This window comes from Canis lupus, chromosome 21 (assembly GCF_011100685.1).
Source record: "Canis lupus familiaris isolate Mischka breed German Shepherd chromosome 21, alternate assembly UU_Cfam_GSD_1.0, whole genome shotgun sequence".
Lineage (NCBI taxonomy): Eukaryota > Metazoa > Chordata > Mammalia > Carnivora > Canidae > Canis > Canis lupus.
Genome location: NC_049242.1, coordinates 6,913,960 through 6,926,301, shown reverse-complemented (window position 1 = coordinate 6,926,301; position 12,342 = coordinate 6,913,960). Strand labels below are relative to the sequence as shown.

The window sequence follows — 12,342 nt, the reverse complement described above, 5'->3', positions numbered from 1 at the left end:
ATGAAGGGTGAGGAAATCCCTAAAAACTGTAGCTCTCAACCCAGGGATCAGTTGGGGATGAGGCACATTTATATGTGTGTGTGTGGCGGGGGGAGGGGGGAAGGTTGTACACACATGTGAGTGTGTATTGCTAGTCTAATGGGCTGGATAGAAGGAAAAACGGGTTTCTATCTTTTGAGAAAGATTCCTTGGTGTTTCTAAATCATTGACCCATTGATAACTGCCTTAAACCAGTTTCATTCATTCATTTATTCATTCACTCATATAGCAAACATATTCTGATATACACATACAGAGATTAATAAAACAGTCCCTGCCCTCTTTTTTTTTTAAGGTTTTATTTATTTATTCATGAGAGACACACAGAGAGAGGCAGAGACACAGGCTCCCTATGGGGAGCCCGATGTGGGACTCGATCCCAGGCCCTGGGGATCATGCCCTGAGCCAGAGGCAAATGCTCAACCACTGAGCCACCCAGTCTCCGCCTTTTAAGTGGTTACAGTCCTGCTTGCTCAGACCTCACCCATTTATAAATGAATCCAATCCTTGCCTGTCCTGCCTCTATCCCAGTCCTACCCTGGGAAGACTCTGCAGCCCCCTTCTCTTGTTTTTAAATTAGGAGACTTCATTTTATTTTTAGCAGTTTTGAGTTTACAGAAAATTGAACACAAAGTATAGAGAGCTCCCCTTATTCCCCACCTAACTTCAACCATTACTAACCTCTGGCCTTAGTGGGGTACATTTTTTACAAGTGATAAGCCAATATCAATACATTGTCACCTGAAATCCAATTTGCATTAGGGCTCATTCTTGGTGGTGTACATTCTGTGGGTTTGGATAAGTGTATAATGACAGCATCATACAGAATAGTTTTTCTGCTCTAAAAATTCCACCTGCAGCCTCCTTTGCTCAGCCCTCTCATTCTCAGGATCTGCCCCCCTGCGTCCTGTGCCCATGCAATAAGGTAAGAGTACATTCACTTGGATTAAAATCACGGTGCAGGATATATTCGGGTTACCCTAGCCAGCCCCAGGATTTTGGCTGGTTTATAGCCACACACCTCTAAATCTTCACCAAACTTGACAAGAAATTCACCCTGCCTACCAAGTAGAAAGATCCAAAAGGAGCTGAGAAGAGGCTGTGTCTCTAGGCACAGAAAGTTACAAAGAATCCAGTTGGCTAAGGAGGCCATTTAACTCCCTGCTGAGCCGCCTCAGGGAATTTCCCAAGAAATGCCAGGATTTTAGAAATGGCTTTTCTTTAATCTTGGTGACTCACTCCTCCTGAGCCAGCCCCAGTCCTTTAATGGTGCATTTTGCAGATGTAATTTTAGTGGTGCTACAACGTGTCTAATGAAGTGATAATTTATGGATGCACACAGTATACGAGGCAGCAGTGGGGGCCAGTTTAGCCGGTGCAGAAGGGAAGCCAAGGAATCAACCCAACCGAGAAGCTGCCCATTTCCCAGGTCCCACTGGCTGCCCCACTTCAGGTGCTGGGAAACCTGTGGTTGGGAAGGACCCTGGCAATGTATTTTATTTTATTTATTTTTTTAAATTTTTATTTATTTATGATAGTCACAGAGAGAGAGAGAGAGAGAGAGGGAGAGAGGCAGAGACACAGGCAGAGGGAGAAGCAGGCTCCATGCACCGGGAGCCCGACGTGGGATTCGATCCCGGGTCTCCAGGATCGCGCCCTGGGCCAAAGGCAGGCGCCAAACCGCTGCGCCACCCAGGGATCCCTGTATTTTATATTTTATCTTTAACATTGTTCCAGGCAGCCTGGGTGGCTCAGCGGTTTAGCGCCACCTTGGGCCCAGGGCATGATCCTGGAGACCCGGGATCGAGTCCCATGTCGAGCTCCCTGCATGGAGCCTGCTTCTCCCTCTGCCTGTGTCTCTGCCTCTCTCCCTCTCTCTGTCTCTCTATCTGTCTCTCTCTCTCTTGCTCTGTGTCTCTCATGAATAAATAAATAAAATCTTTAAATAAAATAAAATCATTGTTCCAGGAAGGCTGCAGGGCAGACGGTAGTCATTCCAGTTTGCAAGATTATATCTGAATCTGCCGGCAACAGGTTCGGCTGGGTTAAGAGCTGTGAAGTTCCTCCTTAGGACACTGATCTTTGGAAGACAATAAAAAAGTGAGATTCCTCCTGGTCTGCAGAGCCACCCCAGGTGACAGCCCCGGAGGCCAGGACCGTCCCGTCTCTTCCAAGGACTCCAGATGCTGCTTCTCCCCTATGCCAGATTCCAGTGAGCTGCCATCTGATCCTGTCCGGGAACCCCTGCCACAAGCTGTCTTTGCCACGTGGGTACTTCATCATGGAACTCTTCATAACTTATTGTTACTGTCTCCTTACTTGTCCTTTGTGCCACTGAACCCTATACTCCCTTATTTACTCACTGAGGTCTGGACAGCCCATACAACAATGTCAGCAAAGTGTACAGGTTAGTGCACAAATGAATCAACTGGATGGTCGTGGTGGCTCTTTATCTCCAGGAATGACACTTTGGTGCTATAAAACAGAAACCTCCATGCTAATCAAAATTTGTTCCTCTTCAGCATGTGCTCATCCCATTCGGTCACCAAGTCCTATCAGTGTTAATCCTAAAACATCTCTGGAATCGTCTCCATTTTTTTGTTTCTACCTAAGTTAAGACTCTGAGCTTCTTTTGTCGGGGTTCCAGAGAAAATGCAGAATGCCCAGCTACATTTGAATGTTAGAAAACAATAACTTTTTTTTTTTTAGAATAAGTACAGCCTAAAAATTGCATGTGACACACTTACGCTAAAAAATTCATTGTTCATATAAATTTCAAATGGAAACGGGTGGTCCTGTATTAAACATTTTTTTGCTGTTGTGATAAAATATACATAAAATTTACCCTTTCAGCAATTTTCAAGTGTACAATTCAGTGATGTGAAGTACATTCACAATATTCTGCTACCATCACAACTGTGCATTTCCAGAACTTTTTCATCATCCCAAACAGAAACCGTACCCATTGTAAAAGAACTCCTCACTCCCTCCCACATGCCACGGTAACATCTACAATATTTTTCGTCTTTATAAATCCGCCGATTCTAGGTGCCTTATATCAGTGGAGTCATACAATATTTGCCCTTTTGTGTCTGTCTTACTTCACTTAGCATAACATTTTCAAGGCTCATCCATGTTGTTGCATGTATCAGAATTCCCTTCCTTTTTAAGGCTGAATAAGATTCCATTGTATGCACCACATTTTTTTTTTAATTTTTACTTATTTATGATAGTCACAGAGAGAGAGAGAGAGAGAGAGAGAGGCAGAGACATAGGCAGAGGGAGAAGCAGTTGTATGCACCACATTTTATCTGTTCATCTGTTGGTGGTCATTTGGGGTGTTTCAACTTTTCTCTATCATGAATAATACTGCTGTGGACATTGGGGTATAACTCTCTGTTGAAGTCCCTGGTTTGATTGATTGATTGATTTGAATTCCCTAGAAGTGGAATTGCCAGGTAGTAGGGTAATTCTATGTTTAACTTTTTGGTGTTAAACAGCAGCCACATCATGTTATATTCCTAATCAGCAGTACACAAGGATTCCTATTTCTCCTCATCCTTGCCCAAACCTCTTATTTTCCGTGCTTAAAACAGTTATTTTTAGTATAGCCATGCTAATGAGTGTGAAGAAATATCTCATTGTGTTTTTTCCATTTTATTTCATTATTATTGTTTGAATTGTCGTAAGAATATTTAACATGAGATCTACTCTCTTAACAGTTTCCAAGTGCACAGGACAGTATTGTTAGCAACAAGGCATCATGTTGTACAGTGGATCTCTAGAAAAGTATTCATCTTGGGTAACTGGGATTTGTTATCTGTTGAATAACATCTCCCCATTACCCCTCCCCAACCCTTGGTAACCACCATTCTACTCTCTGCTTCCATGAGTTTGACAATTTTAGATAACTCAGATAAGTGGAATCATGAGGTAGTAGTCCTTCTGTGACTAACTTATTTCACTTTACTCAATGTCTTCAAGGTTCATCCATGTTGCCCTGAAGCAACATTTCTTTCTTTTTTAAAGACTGAATAACATTCCATGTACGATGTACGTCCATTGTATATACAACGCCATATCTTCTTTATTTATCCATCATGGACTTCTAGGTTGTCTTGTCTGTCTGTTGTGAATAATGCTGCAGTGAATGTCAGAGTACCAATATCTCTTAAAGATTTTAATTTCAGTTCTTCTGGATAAATATCTAAAAGTGGGATGGCTGGATCATATGGTAGGGTTTTTTGTTTGTTTGTTTTTTGTTTTTTTGTTTTTTTGTTTTGTTTTTTTTGTTTTGATTTTCCTTTGTTTTTGTTTTTTAAGGAATCTCTAATGATATTTTTTTCAAGCAGCTACATCATTTTCCATTCCCATTCACTGTGTACAAAGATCCCATTCTTTACATCCTTGCCAACACCCACCTTTTTTCTTTCTTTTTTTAAAAGAATAAAGGCCATACTAGGGGTGTCTGGGTGGCTCAGTCAGTTAAGTGTCCGGCTCTTGGTTTCAGCTCAGGTCATGATCTCAGGGTCATGAGATGGAGCTCTGCATCAGGCTCTGCACTCAGTGGGGTGTCTGCTTGTCCCTCTCCCTTTCCTTTCCCCTCTGCCCCTCTCCCTGTTCTCTCTCTCCATCTCTATCTCAAATAAGAAGAAAAATAATGGCCATCATAACAGGTGTGAGGTGATATTGTGATTTTGATTTGCAGTTCTCTGATGAATGCTGTTGAGCATCTTTTCATGTGTCTTTTGGCTATTTACATGTCTTCTTTGGAGAAATGTCTATTCAAGGCTTTTGCCCATTTTTAAATTGAGCTATTTCTTTGCTCTTAAATTTTAGGGTTTCCAGGGATCCCTGGGTGGCGCAGCGGTTTGGCGCCTGCCTTTGGCCCAGGGCGCGATCCTGGAGACTCGGGATCAAATCCCACGTCGGGCTCCCGGTGCATGGAGCCTGCTTCTCCCTCTGCCTGTGTCTCTGCCTCTCTCTCTCTCTCTCTCTCTGTGACTATCATAAATAAATAAAAAATTAAAAAAAATTTTAGGGTTTCCTTATATATTTTGGATATTAATCCCTTATCAGATATATGACTTGCAGATATTTTCTTCCATTCCATCATTTTCCCCCTATGCTTCGTTATCATTTTGATTTTTATTTCCCCAATAGCTAGGGATATTAAACAGCTTTTTACCTGCTTATCAGCCATTTTTATGTCTTGTGGAGAACTGTCCTTTGTCCATTTTTAATTGGGGGTTTTATGTTGTTGTTGTTGTTGTTGTTGTTGTTGAGTTGTAGGAGTCCTTTGTAACTCTGAAATTCATCCCTGGTAATGTATAGCAGATATATGATGTGCAAATATTTTCTCCCACTTTACGGGTTATTTTTTCAGGGATCCTCTATTCTTATTTGCTAAACCTGGCGATTCTATGTGTGTGAGAGTCCATCTACACAGGTGTTTTTCAACTGGGGGTGATGTTATCCCACAGGGACATTTGGAAGTGTTTGGAAACATTTCTGGATGTTATAACTGGGGAAGGAGTGCTTCTAGCTTCTAGGGGATAGGGTCCAGGGATACTGATAAACATCTTATGATACACAGACAGCCTCCAGTAACAAAACACTATCCAATCTAAGAAATCCTGTTGCTGAAGTTGAGAAACTCTGTACATTGTTGCTTATCAGCTCATCACCATCCGAGATACTTAGGAACAGCACCATCCAGGGTCCTCTGAGACTTAGTTCTGCTGCTATTGGTAGAGGAGGAGAAACTGTGACAGTGGAAGGAACCAGATAACAGTGAGGAATGTTTAGAGAAATACCCTACTCACTTGTTCCATGGAGATATGATGGCCATGATCTTACTTCCTCAACTCTTAAGGACCAGATCAAATTCTATTTCTGATATGAAGTATCCCAGACAAAAGAAGTACAGTAGTCTCCCCTTCATACATGGGGATATGTTCCAAGACCCACTGGATGCCTGAAGTCACAAATAGTACCGAACCTTTTATATATGTTTTTTCCTATACATATACATCTATGATAAAATTTAATTTATAAACTAGGCACAGTAAGAGATTAACAACAGATAATAACAAAAGGGAACAATTATAATGACAATATGCTGTAATAAAAGTTATGTGAATGTGGTTTCTCTGTCTCTCAATATCTTATTGCACTGTATTCATCTTTCTTCTTGTGACTTTATGTACTTCTTAGGTTGGATCACCCTTTTCCCTCCTTTGTACTGCCATGTGCAGCTTATATAGATGGAAGGATAGTAGACACATAATAAACATTTGTCAAATAGGTGAAAGTTACATGCAGGAACTAGGAGTTGCCTTCCTAGTTCAAATGTAGGCTCTTTGAGAGCTGGGATCATTTGCTGTAATTCTTAAAATCATACCTTGAGTACTTGGTAGCATATTACTAAGAATATAATGAGTGTTCTATAAGTAGTTGGTTCTGTGAACTAAAGTGAACTGAGTTCTATTTTTGGAGCAAATTCATCTCTTTAGAACCTGTTTGCCTTGTATGGGCCTTTCATGGATTCACAGAATCTCAGAGCTGACAGATACCTTGGAAGTTATCTGCTACTGCATCCAGCCCAATGGCAGGAGATCCCCATTAGCAGTGGTCCTCAAAGTGTGGTCCCCCAATTAGCAAAACCAGCAGCACCTCGGAATTTGTTAGAAAAGTAAATTGTCTGGCTTTGTCCTGCTGTCAGAAGCTCTGGGAGACAGCTGAACAATCTGTGGTTTACCAGGCTTCCCAGGTGTTTCTGATGCAGAGAAAGTTTGAGAATTGCTCTATGGCAATCTTGGTGGTGTGATCTCTTTCTTGGACATGCCCACTAATGAGTTTCATCATATTATCGGATTGTCACTCCATTTTCATATCATCTTAATTGTTAGAAAATTTCTTCTTATTTGGAGCCAAAGTGTTCAGCGGTTCCTACACATTGCCTGCTTCTGTATTCTGGAGCTAAACAGAATGAGGCCTGATATACTAAATTTTTCTTTATACAGATAAAGATAGGCATAATTTATGAAATATTAATCTGGCAATAAAGCAATGGGGGCAGGGTGGACAGCAACAGCCTGTGTTGCAACGCATGGGTGATCTGGAAGTTGGCCCAATCCCCTAAGGACTGCCTGGGACCAGATCAAGGCTCCAACATCACAGCCAGGATTAAATTACTGGGTTCAAAAAATAAATAAATAAATAAATAAATAAATAAATAAATAAATTACTGGGTTCATAGTATTTTCTTTTTCTTCCATTTCATTTTGGTGTCTCTAACAAAGTTGATGGGGATGTCTCAGGGAGATTTTGCCACCACCTGCCACAAACAGGGAGCAACCAACACTTGACCTTATGTTAACTGGAGCTTCAACTAGCAGTCCGGAGAAATTTGTCTTGATGCTCTTGACCTCTGTCTTTTGTAGACTCTTGTGTTCTTAATGGTGGAAAGAATTTTAGGGGGTCATCTAGTATATGTTATATATATGAAAACAGAGGCCCAGATGATCGAAGTGGCCCTTGATCCTGGGATATCTGGTTCAAATCAGTTTTATTTTCAGGCTGTCACTTACTATCAAGATTTTCTAAAACAGCTTTATAGAGATATTAATTCACATGCCAAGGGTTCACTCATTTAAAGTATACAGTTGCGGTTGGATCCACAGTGTGAGCACAGAGCGGAGCCCCCAGAGCCCTGAGCAGCCCCACAGCCATGGCCAGCCTAGTTACACTCACACTGGGGAGGGGCCACAACATTGAAGCTGGCCCAGGGTCCAGGCACTGTGACTGTGACCCCAAGCAGTGACATGGAGGCCGGGTAGCTCACAGCCACCTGCTCTCAGTACTGCCCCCACAGAGCCCCACACGCCCACAGTGGACCAGGGCGCAGCATCCCAGGAGGCTGACACTGACACACCAGCCGGAGGGGACAAGAATGTCACTGCAAGAAAGGTAGTGGAAATCATAAAATGATTCTGTGTAAGAAATAGATATGGTTTCACCAAGAGGAATGACACCAAGGAAGATGTTTTTGTACACCAGACTGCCATGAAGAAGAAGAACCCCTACATTGAGGCACGGGGATTGCAGAGACTATGGAGTTTGATGTCAGAGGAGAAGAAGCAATGCTACCCGCCCTGCTGGAGCCCCAGTGCGAGGCAGTAAGTCCGCAGAGGACCGCATCCTGGCCAAGTGCAAGGGGCCTCCCAGCAATGACCCGCAGAGGTACCAGACCAGTGAGAGGAGGGAAAGAAGGAGGGGTGGAGAGTGCCCCTCGAGGCCAGGCCCCCGCACCCGCCTGCCCAGGCTCCGGAGCCCACCTGACCCCGCCGGGACCCTACCTTCGGCAACTGCTGCTCCCCATCCTGCGCAATGGGAAGGGATGGAGGGTGTTGACAAACGGATGCAGGAGAGCAAGGGAGACCCGTGAGACAGCACATGGACGAGGGCGCAGGCGGTGAAGACCGCCTAGAGGGACGGCAATGAAGACATGGGGAGATGAGACCCAACGTAGACAGTGCTGCGGGGTCACACCTGAAGGCAGGCCCAGAAAACCCTGAAAACACAGGAGGACAGACAACCCCAGCAGCCCATCCACCTGCTGAGCATCGGCCGCTCCAGAGCCTAAGGCTGAGTAAACACCGGCCTGTCTTCTCCACGGCGAGCTTTGTCCTCCAACCTGAAGAAACGAATATGACATTCCAGAAGAAATGAACCAAAGATGGGAGCTGAAGGCCTCAGGTGCTTGCCTTTTGCCTGTTGACCAGTTAACCAAACTGCCTTATCTATGCAGCACAGGCCTATTATTCATTTTACCTCAAGATTTATATGAAGATCCATGCTAGCTAGAAGAAAGACAGCCAGAAGGAATGTAGCAAGGACAAAGCAGTTTCTTTCTTTCTTTTTTAAGATTTTATTTATTTCTTCATGAGAGACACAGAGAGAGAGGCAGAGATAGGTAGAGGGAGAAGCAGGTTCTCTGCGGGGATCCCGATGCAGGACTCCATCCCAGGACCCCAGGATCACACCCTGAGTCAAAGACAGATGCTCAACCACCAAGCCACCCAGGCATCCCAAGTACAAAACAGTTTCTATAGGACAGATGGGAGAGAGGGCAACAGTTGCCAGAGGTGGCAACTGCCCTGAAGCTACAGGTTTTATTTTCTTTGTGTGTAAGTGGGGTTTTGGATCATGGGCAGGGTGGTGTCTAATGGAGGCTGCTTCCAATCATTTGTGGGGGCACCTCCCAGTGGTTAGGAGGAGTTTTGACCCTACAAAGTTCTGACCCTACAGAACCCTTATGGCAGCTTTTCCCCATGGAGAGGGGGAATGGTAATGCAAATGAATTATAATGAGCCTAGGGGTTACCCTGGGGTGGGGGTGTAAGAGGAGAGAGAGCTTGTGTTCTGCACCTGTGGCTCTTGATCTGTCAGCCTGGGGATGTTGGAAGCCAGAAGACCCAGATGTTGAGAGCCATAAAGTCAGGACGTTGTGCCCTCAGGCTTCTAATGTGTAACCTATTTATCACCTCCCTTGCCTCCAGCTCCTGTTTAACTGTCTACTCTATCAGTTTCAATACAATATGCCAAGGCATGGATTTCTAAAATTCTGTTTGCGTATGTCATGCTCTTTTTCTATGGATTTATGTCTTTCATAAATTCTGGAAAACTTCAACTGTTATAATTCAAATATTTTTATTTCTTTTCTTGTAAAACATCTAAGAGATAATATTAGACCTTATCTCTCTATCCCAATCACCCTTTCATATTGTTCATTACTTCTTTGTGCTGCATCCTGTTAATTATTTTTATTTCCAACTCTCTTATTCCCTTAACCTATAAAAAAAACAAAAACAAAAACAAAACCCTTCAAAGTTTAAAAACCTTTTAAAACAGAGTACATAGGGGAAGGGAAGGGAAAAATAAAACAAGATGAAATCAGAGAAAAAGAAAAACCATAAGTAATCATAGGAAACAAACTGAGGGTTGCTGGAGGGAAGGGGGATGGGAGGATGGGATAATTGAGTGATGGACGTTAAGGAGGACACAGGATGTAATGAGCACTGGGTGTTATATGTAAGCGATGAATCACTAGATTCTACTCCTGAAACCAATATTACACTATATGTTAACTAATTAGAATTTAATAAAATTAAATTTTAAAAAACTGAAAAAAACTTTAAAAACATATATAACTTCATATTATTTTCATATCACATAAGTCCCAACATAATGCAAACATCACTATGTAAGAAACACAATGTAAAGGCAGGATGTAAATCACTGCCTCCTAAACATGCTGTCATATTCCAGCTACCTGTGCTATTTGTTATCCCAATACATAAACTGTTAGGTACCCGAGAGCTGGAAGACTTTCCTTTTTTTTAAAATATTTTTTTAAAGATTTTAATTTATTTATTCATGAGAGACACAGAAAGAGAGATTGGCAGACACATAGGCAGAGGGAGAAGCAGGCTCCATGCAGGGAGCCCGACGTGGGACTCAATCCAGGGACTCCAGGATCAGGCCCAGGGCTGAAGGCAGTGCCAAACTGCTGAGCCACCTGGGCTGCCCTGGAAGATTTCCTAAACACAAACTTCAACAGATTTTATTTTATGTTTGATCTTATTTATTATCTTCAAAATTTCCTGCATTTTAACTCTTGTTACAACTTTTCTTTATTCATAGCTAAACTTTCTTTATTCTGTCATTATCCTAAGCAATTAGATACTAACCACGTGAACTATTAATGTCCACAAATCTAAAAATCAAATGCAAAACTCTTTCAGCCATGTGTAAGATATGTATCTAAACATGCAAAATTCCCTATAGTGCTTTGTGACTCATCTAAAATCTATTTTAAAAGAGGTGGTGATTTAAGTTTCCACGTTCTGGACTATTTTTTAAAATGTATTTAAAAATGATTAATAGGGATCCCTGGGTGGCGCAGCGGTTTGGCGCCTGCCTTTGGCCCAGGGCGCGATCCTGGAGACCTGGGATCGAATCCCACATCGGGCTCCCGGTGCATGGAGCCTGCTTCTCCCTCTGCTTGTGTCTCTGCCTCTCTCTCTCTCTCTCTGTGACTATCATAAATAAATAAAAATTAAAAAAATAAAAAATAAAAAAAATAAAAATGATTAATAGTAACTGGAATACTTGTAATTTTATAAAGTAATCAAGAACTCTAAAATAAAATGCTATGCTAAGTTCTATTTTCATTTAAAAATACATTGAAAAAAATACATTGGAAATTCTGTATATCTTCATGATAGAGCTTATCTTCAATGTGCAGCACTTCAATTTTGATGACATGTTTGTTCTAACAGATCCTTTTTCAGGCTGAACACTAAAATGGGAAATTCCTGTAGATTTCCAAGTAGCCCTGGTGCCAGTGATGTATACGGCTTCTTTCCTAAAGATGATGGATGACTTTCGTCTGCATTTTTTCACCTGACAGCATTCTGAGCATGATGATAGTAACTATAAGCTGATGCATCTGTGCTGCAAAATATAAAACACCACAGTATCTGAAGATAAATACTGTCAGCATAATTGAAAACCACAGCTGCCAAAGAAACCACCAAGATTAACTGGACTGCTATGTTTACTTTGTGGATACATGTTGGTTTTAATTTAGCAGTGACACAGCAAGGATTGAAATACTTAGCAAGTGTTCTCAGTGTTGGAAGAATTCGATATCTGACATAAAGATGATAGCAACCAATATTACATCTTCAAAATTATCATATAAATAAGTGAAACTGGAGTGAGATCTGTTTAGGGCACGCTAATATATAGGTCATTGATAGGGATTTCATCAGCAAGTGGACCAAGAATGTTTCCCACAGCTGGTTATCAATTGTCCCAGTTTCAAGCAATAAATCCAAGCAACAAATCAGTGAGCCCAACTAGAGCAAAAACTCCTAGTGCAATATCAAAATCTTCTCTAGTAATCAAAGAGCCCCGAACTGAGGCTAAATTGATTCTCCTCATTGACAACATATATGGAATTGTCTACAGGTTTTCATATAGGCTTGATGGTGCTTGTCAGGCCTCATTGTCCATCTGGGGCTTCAGTAGCAGAATGAGGGCCACCTTCCCTGTGCCCGAGCAGTGGCCTTGCCCAGGGGATGGATTAATAGCTATCATCCAGTTGACTTGTTCTCTCTCAAGTCATGTTTGATGAGTTATTTGATCCATCCACTATTTGCAATTTCAATGATTGCTTTTTTATTTCTAGAAATTCTACTTTAAAAAATCCACCCATTGTTTTTCATGATGATAC

General features: G+C 42.0%; 1 pseudogene; it reads right to left on the bottom strand.

Moving 5' to 3' along the window:
• Positions 1–11,503: 11,503 nt before the first annotated feature.
• On the bottom strand, positions 11,504–12,086 carry LOC119864918 (annotated as a pseudogene).
• Between the last annotated feature and the right edge of the window lie 256 nt (positions 12,087–12,342).